This window comes from Phoca vitulina, unplaced genomic scaffold, assembly GCF_004348235.1.
Source record: "Phoca vitulina isolate PV1807 unplaced genomic scaffold, GSC_HSeal_1.0 scaffold20, whole genome shotgun sequence".
NCBI lineage: Eukaryota > Metazoa > Chordata > Mammalia > Carnivora > Phocidae > Phoca > Phoca vitulina.
The window spans coordinates 12792698-12805298 of NW_022589723.1; the positions used below are offsets into that span (position 1 = coordinate 12792698).

The window sequence follows — 12601 nt, forward strand, 5'->3', positions numbered from 1 at the left end:
ATCCCTATTTTGATCTAATTTTCATTTAATATCTGAGTTCTAGCTCTTCTGTTTATAATCCATCTCTGACCTTTGAACAAATCTGTCTAGTCCTATCTCTGTAGGTCCTGGTTTCAACACATGCTATCAGGGGACTTTCTCACTTTGGCTCTTGGTAGATATACTACCCTAGGCAGGGGCTGATCCTTGATGGGCATCATACTGTTATAGCAAGAAATGTTTCACAAAAGGCATCTGATATGGTATAAATAAGATTGATCTTTACTATAGTCTAATTAAGATTAATTAATAAATACTCATTGTTTAAAAATAATTATCCATTGACCTAAAGTCAACAAAACTCTTTTTTTCTAATATTAAAATATACAATTGTTTGGAGGGGAGCGGGAGCAACTTGAAATAAATCAGAGAACACCTTCACATTCATCATTCTTCTCATATACTTCAAATTTGTATTTAATGCCTTCCTCCTCCTGGACATCAGAAAGAACACCTGGGAGAAGTTTTTATTTCTCCAAATTAATTTCTGGAAAAAAACGTGTCACTTTCAAATTCCTGCACAATCCTTGTCACAAATAGTCTAACATGGCCTGGCTTGTTCATGGCTTCCTTATAAACAGAACTGACTCCCACTATCCAAACCATGTCCACTTTATTTGCTAATTCTGGTGGCTCAAAAACTTTTAAGGCATCATCCAGACTTTTGGCAAGAAAATGAGCTTCTGTGGGGGCTCCTCAAGGTCTCTGAGCACTAAATCAATTCTGTCCTTTAAAGGTAGATTCTTCTCGGGAATAGAGAACCATGTCTTCCTACCCATAATCACCAAATTCTGTTTACCTTCTACTGAGGAGGATGTGGTCATTCTTCAGAAATACTTGAACTCATTCCTGAATGAGGGCCACGGCAGGTCCCCATTCTTGCTGATGCCCCTGTTCTTAGACACAGCGAGGATGCAGTTTAGCAGACAAATCTTGACAGCAACTATATACACCTCTGAGCTGGCACACCACCCTGGGATTCCCCATGCCCCACCCAGCTTGGCGGGGAAATTGTCTCCTTGGACTCTAGGCTTTTAGAAAAAAAATCAAAGACTAACCAATTTGGGTCCTAGATATCTGAGCAGTTTGATTGGAAACTTCATGCATTAAAAACAATTCTGATACTTTGGAGAGCAATAAGAAGGAAGATAAACCTTAGTTAGGAAAAAAAACCTGGTAAATAGAATTAAGAAAAAAAATTTAGTCATGCATCAAGCACTTACTATGATTAAAAAGTCCTTGAAACGAAGAAGATATTTCTATCTTTATAACAGAGAGGCCTAACTGAAGACCGCAATAATGTGAGGTTTCCCCACCCCCACGGGCCACTTCCTCTTTTTACTGTTTTCATTTAGAAAAAACAGAGAGCACTCTTGCTGCCACACAGTGCCATAGTGCTATTTGAAGGGGTTTCCTAGGCATCCTTACTGTCTGGAAGTGTGCATGCCATTTTCATCATCTGAAGAGTCAGGGAGCATGTTAGGTTGAGATCTTGCAGAAGCAGGCCCCGACTCCAGAATTTGGGTGTATGTGGCTTATAAAAACAGGGCTTCCAGGAGAATCAATAAAGGACTTGGGGGAGGGGGAATGAAGGAAAGGGAATGGGGAGAAGCCAAGTGAAGGGGTGATTTCAGAAGTCCCACACTCAGCCTGGTCCCATGGGAGCTCTAAAACAAAGGAATACCCCTCAAAGTTAGTTCTGTCTTGAAGCAAAGGAGCTGGGCTTTGCACCTCACATCAGCCTGTCTTTGGCTATATGCTGCAGAGTGTGTTGTGGGCTGAAACATAAAATTCCCGGGTACTTCCAGCTCACTCCAGTGCCTTAGGGTAATCTGCAGGGCTGGGGTAATGTGCAGGTGCTAGTTGTTAGCAGCAAAATATCAAAAAGCTGGGTATGGGTTCATAGAGTCTGGGTGGGGCATCAGTCGGCTACTGAGAGTTTCCTGTCAACTTCCTCTGCAGGGCCCACAACATATGCAGTCCCTAACTTCCATTAAAAGTTCCAACTTTCTAGGGGCTAGCATTAAAGTGTGAATACCACTGAACTCAGACCGGAGTCTGAATTCTAATTCCACAAAAGAAATTGGAGAAATCATTACTACTGGCTTGACTCTGTCACCATATCCATAAAATGGGATAATTATTCCTACATCATAAAGTTTGTTCACTTATTCGATCAATCATTTATTCAATGAATATGGAGCATCTCCTCCACGCCGGGCACTGTTCAAGCGTTACTCTGAGAAGGAGATGGTGGTGAGAAGAGCTCCATAAAATGTAAAGCTCCAGGCAACTGCTTTTACTTGCAGTGGTTATTTATTTTCATAGCTCCCTACAGCAAGTAAAATTACCTAAAACCACAGCAAAGGGATAAAAGGGAAAACTTTTTGGCACTTAACTGGTGAAAAAAAGAAACCATGCCTCATTTCTTTCCATGGAGCGCTTTAGGTAAAAGTCCTCCTCATTCTGGACAGTTCCCCAAAGGGAAGCCTGCTCTCTTCTGGCAGCCTCAGGATTTCTGGGAATGATCTTGCTCAGAGAATTTACAAACTGCATTCCCAGGAGCTTCTAGTCCTGCCTCTGTCACAGCTCATCCTCTTTCAAATCTCTTAATTTTTCCTGGCCTCAGTTTTCTTACCTGTAAAATGAAGGGTTCTGCCACTAACTGGTGACGGCACGGTAAGCAGGTCATTTGTATATAGGAGCCTTCTCTGCTCGATTCTAGGGTGGGGAGTCAGTACTCAAGCTCAGGCTTGATAGACTGATGGGCACAGGCCCCATGACTCCATTGTAGATTAGAAGTTTTAACTCCAATCAGATCCAACTCCCCCTCCCCATTTTCCCCAACACCTCCTTTTAAGGAGATCAAGATCTTTGATGGTACCCCTTTACTAATTCGATTGTGAAGGCTAAGCAATTTAGTATGTGAATGCTCTAGCCTGGCTGCACTGGCTCATGTAAGAAGTGCCAGATGCTTGCAACTGGCCTAGGATCTCTGTAAACTATGATACTGAAGACAGAGAGTTGCACTATATTGACGGCTCAGTTTCCGATATGGTATTGTTGGCTGTGGTGTGCTCCTCTAAAACAGTGAATATCTATAGGTAAAATTCCAAATACAAAAAGCAAACTGAAAACACATCTTCCTTTTAGTTGTCTGGTAGTTGCATTCCTGGAAAATTCAGTGTATATGGTCCTATCACCAGCCTGACCACCTGACCTCAGAAAATCTCAAGTAGAAACTTCTGCTTGCCCATCTACCTTGTAGGAACTAAACTTCTAGAAGCTTCTGTCTAGCTGTCAATCTTACCTTTTAGAAACAAACTAACTGGAACAGAAAAGAAACATTTGAGTAAGATGCCTGCCCAGATGACTGAGAAAGTGTGGCAGTTACCTCAACCTCACTGGAATGTTAAAATCCCCTTCTGAATATCCCAAACGTTAATAAAAGAGGCCTGCTTTCCCTTGTTCAGGGAGATGCAGCTGTCGAAATGATTCCGCATGATCTCCCTGTCTGTACAAATAAAGTTGACCTTGAGGCAACTCCATTTGGTGTAGTCTTTGTCTGTAACTCAAATAATGGGCCCACTTTGGTTTGGTAACAGTCTTGGCCTACTGAATAGTTAATACATATTCAAGAAATAAAATAATTGGAAAATAAAACACATTTTTATATGTGATTGTAAAGACCAGATTATAAGCAGGTTTCCATTCACTGAGAGAGAGAGAGACAGAGAGAATGTGTGTGTGTGCGTGGGGAGGGGAAGCTGGGGCCCCTCTCAGCCCCTATATATATACCTATAGTGACCACATCATTGGAACAACTAAAAATAGCCCTGTTAATTTCCAAAATTTTAGAGAGGCACATTACCTCTATTGAATGAGAACCACTTTTCTAGAGAGTAGGGAGTTGCTGATCTAATGATCAGGGGAAAGAAACAACAATCCAGTGCCTCCTCTTTCTCAGAAAGCAGAAGCCCACAGAGGGACGAAACTAAGGATGGGAAACTCCCCTTTTCTAACCTAGAACATGGCTTTCCGCCCAGAGACTGGTGACAAGCCACCATGGACTCGGGTTTTCATTGGGCAGTTGAGAAACTAAACTAGTGGGTCAAAAGGAGGGAAACCCCCAGTGCTTTCCACGGTCCTGTCGATAACTTGCGCTGAGACCCCTCGCTTCGCGACCTTGGCTGTTCTTCGCTGAGCGCCGCCGCCAGCCTAAGCGAGTTCACGGTGAGTTCCCCGTCCCGTGCCGCCCCCTCCCTCTGCTTCTCTCCATCCGCAGGCTCTCCCTGGCCCTGCGGCTCCTCGGTCCTTCTTCCGGGCCCAGGGTGGCCAGGCACCTGGGTTCTGGTCGCTCAGGCTCTGTCCAGACCCGACAGGGAAGCAGCGGAGAGGCCGGAAAGTGGCGCGCCGCTGGAACGCACGCTTGCAGCGCATTCTCCCTGGATAGTTCCCTGGGCGGGACTGGGCTGGACAGGACAAAATAGCGAAGTCATCGATGGGGTACGTGGGTGGGGTCGGTGGTGGTGGGTGCTGCTTTTCGGGGCAGCCCAGCCTCGACCTGAAGGTTCTGTTTCCCTGGGCACAGCGTGAAGGAGGAGGAGCAGGCCGGTCCTAGAAGGCAAATACTTGAGGGCGGTGATCTGGTGAAAAGCAGGGGTCTGTGGGGTCTAAAAGAACTGCCTCGGTAAGTAGGTTGACGCTTCAGGTGGAGCCCTGAGCATTGTGCCTTCCTCAGGGTGCCCTCCTCGCCATTTTCCTTTTCCTTTTCCACACTTCCCCACCAGGTTCTAGGGCTTGTGTCTGAATCCAGATTGTGTCATATTGTTTTGTGTAACATTTCTATGGCAGCTTATGAGTTTGTGTTGGTAAAAGCTTTATTGAGATATAATTCACAAACCATACAATTCATCTATTTAAAGTAATACAATTCAGTGGGTTTTAGTATATTCACAGAGTTGTGCAAACATCACCTCAATTTTAGAATATTTTCATTATCCAAAAAGAAACTCTGTACCCATTAGCAGTCACTTCCTATTTCTCCTCAACACCCCAGGCCTAAGGAACCACTCATCTTGCTGTTGCTATGGATTTGTCTGTTCTTGACATTTCATATTAATGGAATCACACAGCTTATGGTCTTTTGTGATTGACTTCTACTACCTAATATGATGTTTTCAAAGATCATCCATATTATAGCAAGTATCTGTACTTTATTCTTTTTTACTGCTGAATAATACTCCATTGTATTGATATACTACATTTTGTTTACCCATTCATTAGTTAATGGGCATTTGGGTTGTTTCTACTTTTTGGCGATTAAGAATAATATTGTGATCAACTTTCATGTTCAAGTTTTCAGATTGGACAGAAGTTTTCAATTCTCCTGAGTATACACTTAGGAATGGAGTTGCTGGGTCATATGGTAACTCTATGTTTAACCTTTTGAGGAACTGACAGACTGTTTCCCAAAGCTGCTGCATCATTTTACATTCCCACCAGCACTATATGAGAATCTCAATTTTTCTACATCCTCACCAACACTTCATATTATCTATTTTTTAAATTATAGTCATCCCAGTGGGTGTGAAATGGTATCTCATTATGGCTTTAATTTACATTTCCCTAATGATGACTGAAGATGCATTATTTTTTAAATTATAATTTTTAGAAAGGATTTACATGCTGAGGTTTTGAGAACTTTAACTGTCTACATCATGTGCCCGAAGTCACAGAGGCTAGACTCAAACCAAGTCTCTCTATGGCAAATGCTTGAACTCCATCCCCTCTTTTCTAAAACAGAATCTGGGATAAAACTTTTCAAGAAAATTCCTCTTGATATCTCTGTTAGAAAGGGAATGCTGGGCAAGATAAACCTCTGCATGGACTAAATGGTTCATTTCTTATTTGCTATTAGAAACCCAAATGTGCAAAGAACTTTTTGGTCTCTTCATTTTTACTTTGTAAAAAATAAGTGTTTCCAGGGTGCCTGGGTGGCTTAGTCAGTTAAGTGTCCGACTCTTGATTTTGGCTCAGGTCATGATCTCAGGGTTTTGAGATCAAGCCCCCAGTCAGGCTCTGTGCACAGAGTCTGCTTAAGATTCTCTCTCAACCTCTCCCTCTGCTCCTCCTCCCACTTCTCTCTCTCTCAAAAAAAAAAAAGTGTTTCCTTGAGATCCTCACACTGAATCTTGGATGCAGTAGTGACCCTTTCTTGGTAGGCAGTGATTTTTTTTTTCTAAGATTTATTCACCTATTATTTGAGAGAGAGAGAGAGAAAGAATGAATGGTGGGGGGGCAGAGGGAGAGAGAGTCCCAAGCAGATTCCACACCAAGTGCGGGGCTCAAACCTATGACCTTAGATCACGACCTGAGCCAAAATGCTCAATCAACTACACCACTTAGGTGCCCTGGCATGCAGTGATTTTGTGCTTTTCTTCATGTCAGTGCCCTTTGGGCTTTTCCTTCCCACTGCTATCAGGACATGGAATGCAGAAAGACAAAAGTTTAAACTTTGTTTAAATGCATAACTATCAAAATATTTTGAGTACACATTTTTTTCTCTGGATATCTATCCATTTTACACTACTTATCAATCTTACCTTATATATTACCAAAACTTAATTTTTCTCTCTTTTTTTTTTCAGTTAAAAATTCAGATTGAGTTGTCTTGAAAGTCACAAACCTATACCCACCCACCCACGTGGGAACACAGCAGTTGTGGAGGTGGAGACAGGAGGAACCAGAATCAGAGTTCAAATATGCCAGAAAATCTGGGTTCTAAATTCTTATGTAAGTCAGAGAGTAACTGACCAACAGCTGTGAGACACTGGGCACTTGAACATTCACTGTAAACTTTGGTACAGATCACTTACTTCTCTGAAGACTGGATCCAACAAGCATAATGAATATAAGAATGTGCTACGGTAGCATGCTGAATTCCAGACAAACCCAAGAATTCCATACAGCTGGGGGAGGAGGCCCAACTCCTGAGATAGTCTTAGAAGCAGAACTGATAGATCTCAGGGAAAGTGATGAAATAGTTGACCTCACCTGTGAATCCCTAGAACCTACAGTGATTGACCTAACTTGCCATGACTCTGTTGTGATTACTGAAGAAAGGAGGTGGCCAGGGGGAAATACAAGGTCACCCCAAGGCCAAATTGGCAGCTATGTGGTGAGCAGTGATAAGGAGGAGTTGATGAGAAACAGAGATGTGTATGTAACCAACAGTACCTGTCATAATGCCCTGGAAGAAGAAGCTTTAAGTTGCACACTACCTGGTTATATCCAGTGTCGAATGTGTATGGATGGGTACTCGGAGATTGAACTGAGTCCGCGACACATTTACTCTACAGAATGTGGCCACATCTTCTGTAGTCAGTGCCTCCGCACTTCCCTTAAATATAATAAAAAATGCCCAGTTTGTTTGAAAAAACTCAACTGCTATCAGTACCACCGCATTTATATATGAAGAGTGCTGTGTCATTCAGGACAGATAGAACCCTTGGCACGGAAACGTCCTCGTGCAGAAACTATGGGTTGTTGGCATCCAATACACTGGACTCAAAAAGGCTGCTTTTAAAAATTGTTCTCTGGAGTATATAAAAAACTCTTTCATTTCTCACACACTATGAGACTGCTTTTTGATTTCTTTAGTTTCATGCTTCAGGGCTGGACTTTGGTTGTCATATTGTGCCAGAGACTAGTGGTTGTCCTAAAAGCAATTTTTCCTTTTTTCTTATATAATCAATTTACAATCAATTTTTCATTGACCACACATGGGCATTTTGGATCATCTAAACAAGGGCAACATCCTAGAGATAGTGGAGCAAGTAGATGGAAGGAATCTGGGAGACTGACAACTTTGCAAGTCAGAGCCACCATACAAATTTGGACTTTTACTTGAGAGATAAATAAACATTATTCTTGTTTAAGCAACCATATATGAGGTCTTATTTAGAGCAATAGAAACTTTATTTTTATTAAGGGACCAGGCAGGGTGCTGTCTCTGGGTTTCTCTGGATTTCCTGATTCCACTGGAGTGGAAGGAATTCAGTCCTTTCTGACCACATCTCCACCCAGCAGGGTTCAGGTGGGTATATGGGCAGGCACCATGTCCCCTGGGACTCCTACTGGCCTTTGAGTTTAGTCTGAGGAGTTGCCTAGGCACATGGGAATCTAGAGTTGTGGTTTTGTGCTCTCTGACCTGCCAGGCCAGAGAGGAGCTGCCATTACCCTGGCTTTACAGGTGTGCCTGCCTTCACCACCCTGGTCAGCTAATCAAGAAGCTGGCATGCTTCTCTGTGAAGCATCACCATCCCAGCTGCTCCAGGGTCAGAGGCCTTGAGAACACCTCCTCGCCACCCATGCTCCACCTCCAGCCAAACACATACTTTCTTCTTTTGCAGAAGATCATATAGCACTCACAATTCAGCCTGCACTTTAGAATTGGAGAGGATGTGATTTCTACAGTCCTCTCTCCTTTTCCCTCAGAATGAAATGGGCAGTAAAGTTTGTTCCTTACTTCCCGTGGCTATAGCAGCGTTGGTCTCCAATATGATGTCTCAGTTGTGCCAATGGAACGGTGCCCATTCCTGTGTCATATCTGTCTACACACTGCATTCTCTGAAATGTCCCACACCCCAGGCTTTGGTTGCTTGACTTGGTACAGGATATGCAAGATAAATGTGGTAGGAGGCGCCTGGGTGGCTCAATCGGTTAAGTGGCTGCCTTAGGCTCAGGTCATGACCCCAGAGTCCTGGGATCCAGCCCTGCATTGGGTTCCAGGCTCAGCAGGGAGCCTGCTTCTGCCCCTCCCCCCCTGCTCCTGCTCTCTCTCTCTCTCTCTCTCTCTCTGTCTTAAATAAATAAAGAAAATCTTTTTTAAAAAAAAGATAGGGGCACCTGGGTGGCTTAGCCATTAAGCATCTGCCTTTGGCTCAGGTCATGATCCCGGGGTCCTGGGATCTAGGCCCGCATAGGGCTCCCTGCTCAGTGGGAAGCCTGCTTCTCCCTCTCTCACTCCCCCTGCTTGTGTTCCCTCTCTCTCTGTCAAGTAAATAAATAAAATCTTTAAAAAAAAAAAAAAAGATAAATGTGGTATACTCCCTTCTGTGGGTTCCTTTGTATATTCTAAAATGAAAAGAGGAAGAAAAAGATGAAAATGAAAAAAAATTGAAATAATTTCTAAATATTATCTTCCTACATTTCAATAGATCATCCTATGCATCCCACTTTGGAGACTATTAATTGCTCTGTGACATAGCACAGTGTATCAGAGAACTGGCTAATGATTCAAGCATCTGAAGTGTCTATTAAATACAGATTCTGCTTTTGCACATATTATCTATGTGATCAGGATAAGAGCAGACTCTCTCCAGTTTGTCAGCAGCCCTCAATCTTCCCTACTGTATTCTACCTAGCCCACTACACATTTCCCTTACCTGCAAAGCTCATGTAGACATTTGAGTTTTTGACTCTGCTTTACGGGAAAAAAAATAGAGGGGATTCTGACTTTTTCAAAAAAATCAAGATAAATTTTATAGACAGCAAAATGAACTGATTTTAAGTGTATAATAAGATGAGTTTGGGCAAATATATATAGTCATAATGACCAACACCCCAATCAAAATATAGAACAATTCCATCATTCCAGAAAGTTCCTTTATGCCCTCTTCTAGTTAATCTCCACCCTCCCACCCCCCACAAGCAACCACTGTTCTGATTACTATCACCATACATATGCTTGGGAACACTGACTGTTACTACTTCATTGTCTAGCCCAGCTCATCAGGAAGAAAAATTTGATAGGGATTTGGAGTATAAGCTCTAGGCAGGGATCAAATGTTTTAGTGGCAGCATGACTAATATTACCTCTTTTAAGAATTGAAGCAAGAAATAAATCAGTGAGAGAAAGACAAATACCATATGATTTCACTCATGTGGAATTTAAGGGACAAAACAGATGAACATATGGGGGAAAAGAGGCAAATCAGGAAACAGACTCTTAACTACAGAGAACAAACTGAGGGTTACTGGAGGGAAGGTGGGTGGGAAGATGGGTTTAATGGGTGATGAATTAAGGAGGGCACTTGTAGTGATAAGCACTGGGTGTTGTATGTAAGTGATGAATCACTAAATTCTACACCTGAAACATCGCTTCTTGGCCTTTTGGCTAAGATCAAGTGTAAATTCTACACCTGAAACTAATAAGTTAACTAACTGGAATTTAAATAAGAACTTGAAGAAAGTAAAATAAAATGATAATTTAAAACAAAATGAAACAAGAACAAAACAAAACAAAAGCCTTTTGTGTGGACTGTCAGGGGTACAATAACTATTAATATTAATTGAATGCAAAAAAAAAAAAGAGAATTGAAGCAAGAAAGTGTCATCAATAATGACATCTGCCATTTATTAAGTAATAGCTATGTTCCAGGCACAGTACTAGGCACTTCATACATCACAGGCAGTCAAGGTATACACTTAGGCAAGAATATGAACCCAACAGGATGTAAGAGCAGAAGTTGAAGTGAGCTGCCACAGAGCATAACTGACATGAATAATTTGGCTGACTATTGTACATGGCTGTGGGAAGAAGTGAGAAGTAAAGAAAAGATTAAGGCCACATCATGAATAGAGCATTGTGTGCTGTGTTATGGAGTTTAGAGTTTATTCTATAGGTGCTAAGGAGCCCTTAAAAGCTCTGGAGGAGAGCCTCCAGAGAAAAAGATTCTTAAGGATTCAGCATGATCTCAGTGAAGGCGGAAGATGCTGTTTAAAAGTTGAGGAAAAAATATGGAGGAGGTGGGGCACCTAGGTGGCTCAGTCAATTAAGCATCTGCCTTTGGCTCAGGTCGTGATCCCAGGGTCCTGGGATCGAGCCCCGCATCAGGCTCCTCCTCTGCCCCTGCTCCTCCCCCTCTGCTCATGCTCTGTCTCTCTTTCTCTCTCAAATAAGTAAATTCTTTTTTTTAAGGTTTTATTTATTTATTTATTTGAGAGAGAGAGAGAGAGAAACAGCATGAGAGGGGATAAGGTCAGAGGGAGAAGCAGGCTCCCCGCCGAGCCGGGAGCCCGATGTGGGACTCGATCCCAGGACTCCAGGATCATGACCTGAGCTGAAGGCAGTCGCTTAACCAACTGAGCCACCCAGGCGCCCTCAAATAAATAAAATCTTAAAAAAATATATGGATATGGAATTAAGAAGGGAAAATCCTGCTGTTGATCTTCCTCTCAGAAGTATATTTTTTGAAGTGTATAATAAAAAGGATGACGTAACCTTGGTCTGAGGACTTTGGTAGTCCGCTTGTGCTCTCCTGCCCCGGATGTCTAACAGTTTCATTTTAGTACAGCCCGCAGAGCTGTGCAAGCCTTTTGAACTGTGGCAACTCCTAGGAGACGATGTTTCTTTTAAGGTGGCAATGATAGGACTCCAGGGGGACAGTTATGGAAGTTTGGATTTAGCTTTCAGGTATCTTTTTGGAAAAGTAGAAGCTCATTTGATGAGAGTGGATATGGGATTAGGAGAGGTGGATATTCAAATGTATTCACTTGAGGTCTGATCTAGCTTTAAACCAAGTTAGCCCCACAGTGAGATAATCTGGCAATGCACATTTATCATTTCCTGATGTTTGCTGAGGTCACAGCAGAGAATGAAAGCCAAGTATCCTGAGCTGTGCTATATCTGGATTTCATCAACCACAGACTGAAATTGAACTATTCAAGAAAGGGGTTAAGAGAGACAGAGTAGAGAAGCCCAACCCAAGTTTCAGCCAGGACCGGTCTTTTCTATTGTCTGGTCTACACTGAATTCATCCCTACTGTAAATATTAAGTACACCTGCCAGGAGAAACAAATTACTCTCCAAGAACCTAAAATTGTTACAAAGGATTAAACTTTTAGGTCCTTTCCTTAGCTACATCAGTTAGGTCCCACTGATTTGATATTAAAATCTGTGTACTGGGATGACTGTCCCAGGGAGTGTTAATAGCGTAAAATAAGTTTCAACGACATCATTAGCTCAGCGTCTGTCTCTAAAATAGCAGCTTCCATGCAGCAAGAGCAGGGAGCGGCAGCAGCCCGCACCTGCACAAATGCACATGAGCTCCCCGGGTTTCCTACCTACTGGCCTCCTTGGGCCTCATGGATTAGAACCATCAAAGGTCTCAGGGAGGCACAGGTCTTTGTCTGTAGGCCCTGCTCTCCTAGTGCCCTATCCAGTACTCCCTGGCTGGGTTGGGATCTGAGGCTAGTAGGCAAGGTTGGGCCCTACTGGGTATTCATGGTTAGGGACAGCAGGCTATTCTGCCAGACTTATTTATAAACAGTCATAGTTCAGTTTCATGGTATTATGCCGGTGGGTTTCCGACTTTGAGACAATCTTTTTCTGCTTCACTATCCAGGGACTATTTATAGACTGCTCTAACATAACTGTCACTGTATGAGAGACATTAATCAGGGTAGCATTTGATATGGGCCCTTCCCCGACCCCCTTAGCTGTCAGCAGGCAAAAAGATCCTACAAGGCATATTCCCTTTTCCTGTGGGGTGGCACA

General features: G+C 42.8%; 1 pseudogene; it reads right to left on the reverse strand.

The window, feature by feature from the left end:
• Positions 1-404: 404 nt before the first annotated feature.
• LOC116640508 lies at positions 405-1517 on the reverse strand (annotated as a pseudogene).
• Between the last annotated feature and the right edge of the window lie 11084 nt (positions 1518-12601).